The sequence below is a fragment of the Aythya ferina genome (assembly GCF_964211825.1).
Source record: "Aythya ferina genome assembly, chromosome: 12".
NCBI classification, from domain to species: Eukaryota; Metazoa; Chordata; class Aves; order Anseriformes; family Anatidae; genus Aythya; species Aythya ferina.
In genome coordinates this window covers 5,339,215-5,353,356 of record NC_140308.1, presented here as the reverse complement: position 1 = coordinate 5,353,356, position 14,142 = coordinate 5,339,215, and the positions used below count along the sequence as shown (strand labels likewise).

Genomic DNA, 14,142 nt, shown 5'->3' with positions numbered 1-14,142 from the left:
TTATCTTGCCTCAGCAAATCTTACAGAATTTATGCAATCCAAATGGATTTGATTATCACTTTCAGGAGATGCATCTTAGCTGGGTAACAGTAACCTAGTATAAGAGACAGCAACGGGAACGTTATCAGGTGAAGCAGACATACAGGAACCTACCTAGAAGCTGGTTAACACTCTGGCTCCATCGCTCTGAATGTTTGCCATTCTCTTTCTAAAGTGGTTGCTTTGTGGTGGTTCCTCAAGAAAGAAGAGCCAGCAGCCTGGCTTGCACAGTGCCAGCAATTATGATTCTTTCCGTGTTGCTTTGATGTACATGATATAATTAATTTAATGATTTTAGGTTCAAAAATAATAAGCACCACATATAACTGAGTGGGGGATTTGTTTCTCAAGAATATGTTTATTTGTGCTCACCAGCAGAACCAAAACTATTACCCTTAACTACTCCATTCAGACACCGGTTCATTCCTGAAGGTGTTTGTGTCTTTGCAATGGAGGCTGGGATGAATTAGAATACATAGCGGATTCTGAGATGGTGCCTGTGTTTTCTCAGTTCTGCCCTGCTTTGGTAAGTCATTGTCTTTTGTTGTCTAAATGGGCTCAGATATGTCATTCTTATTACCAAGGCTTATTTAATTCATTTACTAGGTCATTGCTTGGGATAATATATGCAAATTGTACATATTAAGAGTGATATGAATTACATCAAGCATTGCCGTTTATGTGGAAAATTCATCAAATGTTAATATAAAATCTATAAATAGAAAGAATAAAATAATAATAAAACATGAATGTGCAGCAAGCATAAAAAATGAAGATCCTTAACTGCCCATTTATTAAGCAAATAAGGACAGCATATCCTTAACCAGAAAGCAAAAAAAGCAACAGAAAACGACTCTGTGTTACAGCAATGCTGATAACCATTTAAATCAGGTCGCCAGTATTCTGACAGGGTTTGTGCTTGTGAATGGGGAAAATGAAAATGAATGCCATGAAGGAATTCTGACAACTGTGTTGGTTAGAAAGCGGTAGGAGATTTAAAAAATAAGCCCACTGATTTAGTCTGTATGACAAAACTTATCACAGATTGCTTGGGCACTACACCAAACAGTTGGAAAAAATGATAAACCCAAGAATAATGTTTTCCATCATTTTGAGTCTGTATTTTCTAATTCTGTGATTCAAATGCTCTTGCTTGCAGGTACAACCTGGGATGTTACTGGCTAGTCGTAAAGTGCCCTATATCAGCACCAATTCACTTTTCTCATATTGTAAGAACAAATATTCACTTATCATTCTAGCAACTGGCATAAAAACACCCATAGAATTTCATATATCCCTACATAATTTGGCATAACTGGCAGGCTTTTCTAAAACTGAATAACTGAATAATAATGAAGGCCATTAATGAAGATTAGAAACATTACAAAGAGTGAAAAAATTAGTAATATAGTTTCTTATATGCATAGACTGACTATGAGAAGAGCATTTCTGTAGAAATCATGCATAATTATTACTCAAGGAAGAGGATATCAAAAGTAAGTTATTTGAATTTTCACTCTTAAAAAAAAGTTCTCATTATTGTAGCCTGAATTGCTCACTTCAGGAAACCAGTTAGCTTCATCCTTTCTTCCTAATGATTATATAATGCTTCGCTGCTTGATTGTTTTAATTCACGTTCTCCTTTCCCCATACATTGATAGCCATTTTCTACACCACATGTACATCCTTTCAGGAGTCCATGCTCTGCATGTTAAGTTTGTCCTTATGACAGCTGATTTAAATGAAGCAATTCTTACTTTTCTTTAAAATTCCAGATGTCATTAATATATGTTTTTATCAGTCTCTAACAGAAAACATACCTCAACACTTTTCAATACATATTGCTAGCCTTTATAAAGCTCAGTCATAAAATAGCATAGTGTTGCTTAACATCTGCTCATCCTTGTAACACAAAGGGAAAAAAGGCCCCACTCTTCCAACAGCAGTTGTTCAGCTTTCGCAAACAGGCTTGTGTATTGCTGCGCTATATGTTGCACAAGGTGAATAATAAATCACTGGAAGTGAATTCCCCCAATAAACAAGTTTATATAAGCACGATCCTCTCAAATATGATCTGCTTTTCCTGCTTTGCATTTGCCCATTTTGAAATCCAGCATTTGCGTCACCACAAAGGGGCAAATCCTGGTTTCTTCCTAATAAATAGCTCTTGAAAGCTATTAATAACTCTTAAAAGGTCTAACCTAGGATCAATATTTGTGAATTAGCAGCTTTTCATTGAATCTGGTACCTGGGTAAGGTAAGGAAACACAAAATGGGTAGTCTGCCCCCTTCCCAGTCAAAGGCATAAGATCTTCGCCCAAGTCATGATTACAGAGTGTTATACAAATATATGTAGTATATTTATTAGTGGAGAAAAACTGCATTCTTTTGGTTAGGTTGATTACATCTGGCAGATACAATAGGAAAGAAGACCTACTTTACTGATGCTTGGACAAACCCAAGAACACATAGAGCACAGAACAAAAATCCACCTCCAGCACTCAAGTGGGACAGGATACGTGATCACACTTTATATTTAGAGTCCATTTTTAAGTAAATGATAAAAGGAATAATTATTAAGACGTCCCTTAAAATATTAATAAAGTGTTACAAAGTGTTTGAGAGCAACTACTCACAGACTGCTAATAAGGGTGATTTCTGCTGCCTCTTCCCCTATTCTTGTGGCCATCGGCAATCTGTTGCTCACTGCCCTGCAATTCATATTACTGCTACTCAGTATATTAACCCCATGTAAACATAACAGCAATGCAAAACGTTACCAGATGTTTAAAAGAAACTATGAAAACCATCCCTTAGGTTCTGTAGGCTTGAATCATTAATCTATAAATTCTTTGGTTTCATTTCTACTTAAACATTATAGGATTTTTCCGAAAGGATTTGGTGCTCTCAAAGGTAAAATCTTGCTTGCCTATTAATGCATGAAATCTCACTAAAGTCACTGAAACTACTCGTGTGAAAAGACATACTCCAGTTCATTACAGAAAGATTAGCCATTTGGGCTTAAGAAGACGGTACGCGAAGTACCATGGTGAAGAGAAGTAGTTTCAGCCTTCCTCATTTACATGCAAAGCAAATTCTTCCACCATTTGCTTCCAATTTGATAACTGAGCAAAAGCATAATAATAAATAACTCACAGAAAAAAAAAAAAATGTAATTTACTTTAATAAACCACAGCTTCAGACTATGGGGACCTGAGGATCTATTTTTCCTGTCACCAGGCAGGGAGCAGAGGAGCTGCCGTGGAGCCTCCATCTCGCCCCCATTACACACGACCACTTCATCTGTGGGTGCCCGAGCAGCTGTCCCACGTGCAGGCCCACTGAAGAATTCAGGCATAAATTTAACCAAGGGCAAAAGAAGGGGCAAAAATAAAATAGAAGCCTACACAGCCAAATACAAGTGTTATATCTGGGGACCCAGCTCCCAGCTGTCTTTCCCAGGGAGGAAAATCATGCTCTGGGAAAAGATGGTGGCAGTGTTGTTCCCATCCCATCCCATCCCTTCCCATCCCCGCAGGCTCAGAAGGCAGCAAGGCTCCAGACAGCACCAACAGCCTCACCAGTCACTGAGCCCAAGGTCAGCAGCAGCAATTTTGGTGTGGCTGCTTCTTCACACAATATCTGCCACTTGCACTTTGTAGTGCCAGCACCGCAGGTAACACTTTCTAAAACTGCCCACAAACAGTAACTCCCCGGGTGTGTGAAGCAATGTCCCACATACCGTTTCACCCTCTCTGCTTCACCGCCCCAGGGTGAGCCTTCAGCCCTTGAACAACCCTGCCCAACACCCTGCTGCTGCCTCCAGGGAAGCAGACAAACCTGCGGAGCCTGGCTGTGGCTCTGTCGGTGCTCATCCACTCAGCATGCCTGCTGCGGTGTGGAAACTTTGCTAATTTGGGGCTAGAAAGCTGCCATGAGCAGTGAGCATGAGGGCTTGCTGCAGGAAAGGCTTGCAGTGTGACACAGCTACCCAAGAAACACACACGGCAAAGGGCAGGTGAACAGCAGAAAAAAAGCAAATTGCTTAGATAAAAGAGCCAGCTCCCACATGGAAGAAGTCTCTTAGAAATTAATGGCTAGGACACCAAGAGCATACTAGAGGCAACTCTACAGAAAACACTCTAAAAAAGCTGACAGAGTTATAGGGGAATTGTCTCCTTTTTATGGATTGGTTGGGTTTTTAACAACTTGTAGCAAATGTGACTGGGAGAGATGTTTGGTAACGTTCTGGAAGAAGGTTGAATAAATTCTAAAGAAGATAATCTTTTTTTTTTTTTTTCTTTTAAATTCAGTAATTGTTTTCCTTAATTTATCTGTAATACAAAACATTCATGTATCTGCTGAACCCAAAATGCATACTGTTCTTACTAGCATTTACTGTAGTCTTCTCTGGTTTCTAGTATTTGGGTATAACTTCGGTCTCTCCAAAACTGATAAAATTATGCCAGGCTTCGCCCTCATTGATGCAAAGACTCTCACTGACTTTCCATCTCAGTTTTAAGAAATTCGTGCCCTTTCTAAGAAACCTCCTAATGCCCATGTTTAAATACCTACAATTTACCTAAGTATGGTGCTTTTTTAAATTTGATGTACATGACAAGTACAACAAAAACACTTGAAAAAGAAACAGCATATGCTTGTCTAAGTAACAGTAGAGTGCAGCTCAGCAATACTAGAGTATCTATATTGCCTATTAAATAAATTCATTAATAATTATTATTGGTCTCACACTAACTAACAAGTAAAGGAAATTCATGGTAAGGTTAAGAAATCAGTAACTCACTCCGTCCAACCGAGCAGAGGTTGGCCTTCTCAAGTGTCTCTGATCCTGTGGCAGAATTTCAGCCTGTACATAGGGAAGAAAAAAAAAATAGAATTGGTCACAGCAGCGCTATTATCCATTACAAGTAAAAAGCAATGAAACGACATGAATTTTGGCATAAGGCCCAGACCTGACTAAGGCTATTGCAGACTAGCCTGACACTGATATATTCTCTGGTTTCCACAGAAGTATTGTAAGTTTTCATGGCTGCAGCAAAACCCCACAATTTTGTGCTCCCTGCCAGATTCCCTACGCTGAAAAAGGCTGATTCACAGCAACCTGAGGCACTGCATCCAAGAGCTGGGCATGACCTAGAAGTGGCAGAAAGGACTCAGGCTCACGTTACTACTGATACGCAGATTACTGGGCAAGTGTTTGACTGTGCAGACCAAGAGGAGCCTCAGGACAATCTCTGGAGATAAACCAGTTCTCTGTGCAACGACAAGAACATAGTTCAGAGGATGGACATCAATGCGTATTTAGAATATGAAAAAGTAGGGTTGCATAATGCATCATCATGCTTTTTCTGATATTTTCTCTTTGGGGAAAAAAAAAATAATCACAGAAAAGCAATTACAAGCTCATTTTGATGGGCTCAGATTCACAGAATCACACAGAATCACAGAATCACAGAATTTTTCTAGGTTGGAAGAGACCTCAAGGTCATCGAGTCCAACCTCCAACCTAACGCTAACAGCCCTCCACTAAACCATATCCCTAAGCTCTACATCTAAACGTCTTTTGAAGACTTCCAGGGATGGTGACTCCACCACTTCCCTGGGCAGCCTGTTCCAATGCCTCACAACCCTTTCTGTAAAGAAGTTCTTCCTAACATCTAACCTAAAACTCCCCTGGCTCAACTTAAGCCCATTCCCCCTCGTCCTGTCACCAGGCACGTGGGAGAACAGGCCAACCCCCACCTCGCTACAGCCTCCCTTGAGGTACATAAAAAGAGCGATAAGGTCACCCCTGAGCCTCCTCTTCTCCAGGCTGAACAAGCCCAGCTCCCTCAGCCGCTCCTCGTAGGACTTGTTCTCCAGGCCCCTCACCAGCTTCGTCGCCCTTCTCTGGACCCGCTCAAGCACCTCGATGTCCTTCTTGTAGCGAGGGGCCCAAAACTGAACACAGTACTCGAGGTGCGGCCTCACCAGAGCTGAGTACAGGGGGACGATCACCTCCCTAGCCCTGCTGGTCACGCTGTTCCTAATACAAGCCAGGATGCCGTTGGCCTTCTTGGCCACCTGAGCACACTGCTGGCTCATATTCAGCCGACTGTCCACCATCACTCCCAGGTCCTTCTCTGCCTGGCAGCTTTCCAACCATTCCTCTCCCAGCCTGTAGCTCTGCTTGGGGTTATTGCGCCCCAGGTGCAGGACCCGGCACTTGGCCTTGTTAAACTTCATGCAGTTGACCTCAGCCCATCGGTCCAGCCTATCCAGATCCTCCTGCAGAGCTTTCCTACCCTCAAGCAGATCGACACACGCACCTAACTTGGTGTCATCTGCGAACTTACTGAGGGTGCACTCGATGCCCTCGTCCAGATCATCGATGAAGATATTAAAGAGGACCGGCCCCAGCACCGAGCCCTGGGGGACGCCACTAGTGACTGGCCTCCAACTGGACTTGGCTCCATTCACCACGACTCTTTGGGCCCGGCTATCCAGCCAGTTTCTAACCCAACGAAGCGTGCGCCAGTCCAAGCCAAGAGCAGCCAGATTCATCATTTTCCATAGAAACTTCAGAGACTGTCAATGAAATATACAGAAATATCTGAAATGCTAATTGTCACTACATAATTGCTACAAGGCTGAAACATGTTAACTCAGATCTGGGCACTCAAACAACTAAATCTTTGAAAATAATGCAAAGAAGGCACTTCAATCCCCTTCTGTAAACCTAAGTGAAGTACTATCTGAAGAAAAACGTGAAAGGGAAGTCAGATGAACAGCAACTCTGTAGATATACAGTACGGAGCAGACTTTATCTAAACAACAGTACAATTCCATTATCTGTTTTAAAGAAGGAGAAAAAAAAAAAAAAAAAAAAAAAAAAAAAAAGGATTGGTATAAAGGAAAGCTGCTCAGAAGTCCAGGAAGTCAAATGATCTGCTTTACAAATTTTTATAAGTATTTTTAATGAGTGTAATTTCTTTGGCCAAGCAAAACCAAGGCTGAGAAGATGCAGTTACCAGTTCCAGATATACATGTCAGAAATAGGAAAAAGAACTGCTTAAGGAAAAAGACAATCCTAGCATTAAACAAATATGTTGTGGAAACCTGGAGGACATTTCTAAAAATCAGTGAAGTTCTGAAACAAATGTCCAGTAGAAGCAATGGAAAGGGGAAATCTAGCTAGCTTTTCAGTGGAGCTTCAGCAATTATGAGGTGCAACTTAGGCTGATGAACAAATAAGAAGGTAATTTATCAAAATGAACATTAACATGTTGTTCATTTGAACACGGGAAAAAAAAAAAAAAGTAAAATAAATAAATAAATAGGAGCAATTTGAAAAGGTAAAAAAGAAAGCTACCAAAACTTCCACCTCACTTGAGCTTCATATTCATTTTTGTAAAATGGGGAAAAGATACACCTCCAGTGAATGTGTTTCCAGTTCCATTTCTTTTAAATATATACTTCTCAGCTTGAAGTATCGGTGCACGCATTTGAACTGAAATGCTACTAACAAATAACATCCTTTCTTTTTTCAAACATCTAATTATAGAAGTGTCTACTGGAAGGAACAATCTGCTGGCTAAGCAGAGCTGGTGGGATCTTTTCAACCGATCACATTATTCCTTAGCAGCACACTATAGGGCTTACAAATATTAAAGGCAATATATTACCATGTAAAGTATATTCCTTGCCATCTGACCTTCTACATGTTGGTTTAAAGTGAACATCTTAAGGAAAATCAAATGTTGTCAAGATATCAACCTAACAATAGGAAACTGTAAAGTCTTTTAACAAGAAATAGTCACATTCCTGTAACGCTTAAGAGCCTGTCTTTTCTATATTGCTATTAAAAATCTTTGCTATTGTGCTTACTAATTGTAGTAGTCCTTCAGGTCTCTGTAATACACTCTGGAGGATCTAAATGTCACTGTATTCTGTCTGGAATTTCTCTTCTGGGGTTAGATTTCCTTGGCTGCATTGCTCTTCTTCAGATACGGCAGCTGGCAGATAGGCTGAATGAATTCAGGGATTCCATGAGTGTGGCAGCAAAATATAACAAAGAGTGGTCCAGCCATTGATTTCATGTTACTTTTCCATCCGATAGAAAGATTACAATCAGCTGTTACCACCAAAAAGGACTGGTTTTATTCTGGGTAATTCATATTTAGATGATTTTCCCTAAAATAGAATGTTTATAATTGTTCTTTCCTGTTCGAACCCTGCCTTTAAGGAGCAGTCCCCAACATGGGAGGAACACCCACCACACCTGTTATGAGAAACCAGGGCTGAAGAGTTCAAAACTCCTACCAGAAAGGGACATGGGCAGCAAACTCCTCTGAAGGTGTTGAATTCCTGAGGAATTGGGTTAAAATACTAACAATGAGCCAAAATTAACTACTGACATTTCAAACACAGCCATCAGTAGAAGACCAGTTCAGAACACGGTGTGAATAGAAATACTCTTGTTATTTCGTTTTGTTCCCTATCTTTTTGACAGCTTCTTTTCTCTTATTTGGAAACACTGTCCAGGAGCACCAGACATCCCCGCTTGGTGTAATGTTGGTAGCGCTGGAGAACCAGACAGCGAGCACACTGCAACTGGAAATGAATCCAGCGGTCCAGTTTCATCACCAAAACCGAATGAAATGAATGAAATGGACAAACTGCAGGAGCGAAGAAAATTAAATTCAGTTCTTCCTTCACTTTTAATATCCTAAGATAGGGGTTCCAAAACACAGTATGTCAACAGCTGCACACAACAGCCAGAGCACGAACTAACCCCTATTCACTCCCTGGGGGCAGCAACCAGGAGCAGATGCGAGCAGAAAGACGCCCCGAGCAGTCCCCCCGTAACTTCCACCACTCCTGGCAACCTGCAGCCTGGGGACTTCCTGAACTGCAGCTTACATCAGCATCTTCCTGTTTAGTAGCCCTCAATGGACCTTTCTTTCATGACTTGTCTAATCGTTTTCAAACCTATATATACTTTTGGCATACGAAACATCCTGTAGCATGGATCCCATGACTTAATTGTGTGCTGTGCAAAACGAATACTTCCTTTTGTTTGTTTTAAAGCTGCAGCTCAGAGGTGCTATCTCATGCCTCGTAGGTGCTGTGTGCAGACAAATTGAAACCACTATTTCCACCTTCAACTTGCCATTCAAAACCTCTGTCCCATGACTGCTGGGCCCCCTCTTTCCCTGCTGAGCAGTTTCAGGCTGTTGGTCTCCCTTCTGTGGCTGTCCGTGCTTGACCGTTCCTGTTATCCTCTCTGCCTTTCCTAATTCCTTGTTATTTTAGGGGTAAATGATTAGAACTGCACATCATATTCAAAACGCATCTGCACCACTAAGTACACCATCTTACAGCGGCTTTTTATTATGTTTTCCATTTTCATCCTAATAGTTCACAACATACCATTAGCACTCTCCACTGGATCGACGTGTTGAGGGGACATTTTCAGAGAACCATTCATAAATGATTCTAGAATCACTTTTCTCACCTTAGATGTTGATTTCCATCTTCAAAAATAATTCATCACCAGAAATCCTGATCAACTCACTACTCCTGGTCCTTTCTGTAGTTCAGTCACAAACACATTGCACAGCACAGATTCCCAGCTCACATGTCTAGAGGACAACATTAGTTCTCTTTCTAATAAAAAAATTAGAAACATTATTCCAGCTTTGTTTTATCCATTTTTTCATTTCCGTTTCTTCTAAAATCTCTCCTACCAGGACCTGAACACAAGACAGGTCTTCAACCTTGGCACCATAAAGGAAAAAATCACGCATTCCTCTAGCATGAACACCAATGCAAATAATTCACTCAGCTTCTTTGCCATGTCATTTTTCTTGCTTGTGCTTTTTACACATCCTTTGGCTAAGCAGCTTCTCTGGCAGAATCTCTTCTCTGGAGGAAAAGGTATTTTTCTTCAATGGTTTTATGCCTTCAGCTAGTTGTTCCTCAAAATCTTCTTAGGTCTGCCTCATGGTTTTATATTTATATATCGTCTATTTTCATATTTAAATGGCTCTTTTCCACCTCCCATTTTGAGCCAGATGCTTCTTTATTTATAAAGGCCTTCCTTTACACTGCTGTTTAACCATGCTGCTCGTTTTTGATAGTGGTATATATTTACTCAAAGCCTCTAAAACAGCTTAACAGCTCTAAGGAATATTTACAAGCAGTACTACTAACTCACTCTATAATAGTTGTATATACAATACTTTGAAACTGTTTTAAATGCAATGAAAGCATAAACACAGTACTCTATTGTTTATACTAGAAAAATACCATTGTTATTAAATCTGGGGAGGGGTTTTAATGTCCACATTGAAACACTTGCAACTACTTAACAAGAGAATTAAAGACCTGAGAAGTATAACAAGAAGAATGGAAACTCTCTCACATCCGACATATTGATTCCTGAGACTCTGCGAATGAAAAAAGGTAGCTTCCCTCACCTTCTTTGGTGAATTATTGATTAGCTCAGCCTTAGAAGTGCCCATTTCTCTCCCCTGATTGCAAGGGGAGTTTGGATAATGAGCTCTTACTTTGACATCTACGCTGTAGATACTTAAAATTAGGCAACATAAATCCTGCCAAGAGGAAACTCAGTTGTGACACTTCTCTACTCACTATGCTGGCAATGAAAATAATATGGTGTGGAAGATGTGACAGTCCTTCACTACTGTTAGAAGACCCTTCTGTACTGGAGAGATGGAGCCATGGTCTGTACAGATCTGCTTTGTACAGCTTTGAAAAAATAATAATAAAAGAACATTCACAGCAAACCTGTATTTAACAAGGCCATTTTAGGTAAAACCACTGTGGCCAGGTTTAGGTTTAAGTGACTGCTGGACAACCAGCTGAAAGAAAGGGCTGCTGCTACACTGAACCCAAAGCAGTGTCCTGTAAGTGCCCTTCAGTAATGGGCAGGTTTTGAACCTGCTTTAGCTGGAAACCTGGTAGTTCTCATTTATTTCTGAATTGTAGAGCCTTAACTCTTTGATCCTCATCCTTTTCAGGTATATACTCAGGGCAGAAGTCTTAACTTACTGTCACTGATGTGTAATTTATATTATCACCCATGGCCACAGCATTTATTTTGGGGATTGTGTTGGGAAGTGATCCTAAATCAGCCCCAGCTTTGCTAAGTAGTGTAAAACAAGAGTCAGCATATTCCCTGCACGTTTTTTTTTTTTTTTCCTTCTTTTTTCCAGCTATAACTCTAACTCCAGCTGGTTTTGGCACCAACATTTTCCATTACTCGCAAACAAGGTCAGTATTCTTTGTGGGCCTTTTGTGTTCCTCTCCTATCCAGTGTACCTATGGTTTTGCCTCCCACTGCCTGTCATGTTGGCAATAACTGTGCTTTTGGTGCCTAAGAATGGAAATTTTGCAAGTGGTTAGATTGGGGAATATATTGTTTTTATGGTCACTTTCCAGATACACTTCAAAGCCAGGTCTCCCAAGGCTTCTACCATTAGAGACTTGGTGCACCCACGGAGACTAATAGAAGCTGAACATTGCTATAGGAATTGCTGTATTAACTACTGTCCCATGGCTTGTACCCTCTGCTGGAGCCCAATTCTCCTCAAATTGAAACCAGTGGCAGAACTCCAGTATTATTTATTTGTAGGGAAGGGTCAGAGTCATAGGAAACACTGGACAAGCTTGTAAATGGGTTGTCTGAGATAAATGAAATATATCATTTGTCTCTAATGATCTCTCTCTGCCAGCACAGAAAGACAGCAAAATAAAGCACTCTGCAATGTAACGGGGAGAATTGAAGAGATTTTCTCCCTATCTGCAACAGCATCCACCAAATGCAACAGGGCTCCTCCAGGTGTTACCAGGTTCCAGCTGCCACTGAAAGCTTAAAGAGCTTCAGATTATCCGGAACACTTGGCAGGCATGTGTAACCACAGCACTGGAGACAGTCAGCATTTGTAAGTGTTTGAATCCTTTTACTTCGGCAGATCAAGTCTGCAATTTTCAGTCCAGGTGATTCCATTGAAATATCTTGAAATATCCGTCTCAGGCAATGTCTGCTTTTTTTTCCTCATTGTTCTGCTTTCTCGGTACACCCAGTCCAGCCTCTCTTTAACAGCCGGCTGTCAGTTAGGACACCCAATCTAACATTAAGCTCAGTATTCAAGGTATGCAGTTTATGCTTTTCTCTCATAGCATCCTTCACATCAAACACAGGCAGCAAAGCAGAAGGAACAGGCACAGAAAACAGCTTGGTAAAGGAATGCAGTAGATCTTGGGAGCCTATAAAATGTCTCACAGTGTTGCCTCAGATCCACATATATTATTAAGATTAAATAAACCTATTAAAAGTGATATTAATTGCAACAGCTTTATGCATCTCAACAATAATTTGGGCATGAATGGGTATGTTCCACTTTGGTTTTTTGTTTTTACACATGAATCATGTATAAGTATTTAACATAGCAACGTCTAGTAAAATGTTATTGCAGTAACAGGGATGCCGAGTCACTATTCATCGCTTTCACAGACCAAGTCTAGACTCCTGGTATCAGCATTTTCCTCCCCATTTCAGATCACTCTAGGATTTCCGTACCATGCCTTAAAGATAAGCACATATGTCGCTGGCGTTTTATAACCTTCACAAAAGTTGTCCATGAACTTCCAGTTATTATCACAAATTAATACTATTTAAAAAAAAAAAATACAAGATATTAGGAGAAATAAAGGACAATGAGCCAATGTTTGTCAAACCTTATAGCATCATCAGTCACACAACAGATGCAGTTAAGTCACAGTATTTTACCCTGAAGCATATTATTGCTGTTCCTCTCTCTAAGCAAGCAAGCAAAGCTCAGAAGCTGGATGCAGTCCAAATCTTTCCATTTTTAAATGAACTTCTTCTCTGTTTTGCCCTATTATTCAGTAAAATGTTCCCAAAACAATGGTTTTGTAAGCTATAAACAAGTTAGGCATTTAAATAATTAAGTTTGAATGGAGGAACAGAGAAAATGTTAAAGGCTTGCGTCTTAAGTCTTAAGAATTAACAATAATTCTTAGTTTTAGTGCTCAAAGGAACTCCCAGCTCCTAAACAAGACCAAGGTCCACTTGTGCTAAATGATCTGCAGCCACACTCCAGAAAGGTCTCTGCCCTTTACACTTCCTGGTTCTGCAATGAATAGAAGAGAAGCACAGGGAAAAACAATCCAAACCAGGCACATTTGCTATTCTTACAGACCAAAGGATTTACATAATTTATTAGAAGATTTTTCTCTCGTTATTTTCCCATCCTCCTCCTTGATCCAACAAACAAGACCTGTCACTGGGACGCACCCAAAACTGAAAAATTCCCAATTTTTTTTCCCCCACATGCACAGATTTTGACCAGTGTCAGAGAAGCCACAGTGCTATCTAGACGTTTTATGAGTAATAATCCCTATGTTTGGAGTCTGTATTGTACAAGGAATCCTCCCCAAGAACCTCCCATCTCCATTCCATCAGACTGCCTGTCATTACAACCCGGGAGACCGGCAGTGCCAAGCCACAGCCATATGTTCAATTCAAGGCAGCAATAATCAAAGTGGAGATAAGATGACAACTCTTTTATGAACTACAGAAACCAAGAGTCTGTGATGCAGCATTTCTTAAGCATGGTTTGAAATTGCCCTGGGAATGGCACTGGAATCTCTTCTGGTTGCAAATAAGGAAAATTTACCCCAGTGCAATGATCTACATAAATTCTTATGTACTACAGAAGAACCACATTAAGGACCTAAAATTGGCCTTACACAACAGAAGGTGCTGTGCTGGCATTTTGTGCAGAGATGAGCATCACTGCAGGGCAAATTTCAGCTATGGTATGTATTTGCCTATCTAGCATCTGAGGATCTGGGCCAAGCATTCTGCACACAAATACATACCTCTGGAAAGAAAAGAGGGAGAAAAGCCTTAGTTCCTCTTAATGCATATAGCAGTCATTTGGGAAATCCCCCCAAGGACTTTGCTCTGAAAATTATTGGGCAAACGTGTCTGAGAATGTGAATTTCAAGAGCGCCGTTAGAAGTGAAACTGCATCCATCAAAAGGAACTGG

The 14,142-nt window shown here is 40.6% G+C and overlaps 1 protein-coding gene across 2 annotated transcripts in view; it reads right to left on the bottom strand.

The window, feature by feature from the left end:
* The window catches only part of LOC311443241 (uncharacterized protein), an 88,760-nt gene that overhangs the window by 9,841 nt on the left and 64,777 nt on the right, over positions 1-14,142 (bottom strand). For both annotated transcript variants that reach the window (XR_014697139.1, XR_014697140.1), the window contains exon 3: positions 4,844-4,906. The gene's annotated coding sequence lies outside the window, so the exon portion shown is untranslated. The remainder of the gene's footprint in view (positions 1-4,843; positions 4,907-14,142) is intronic.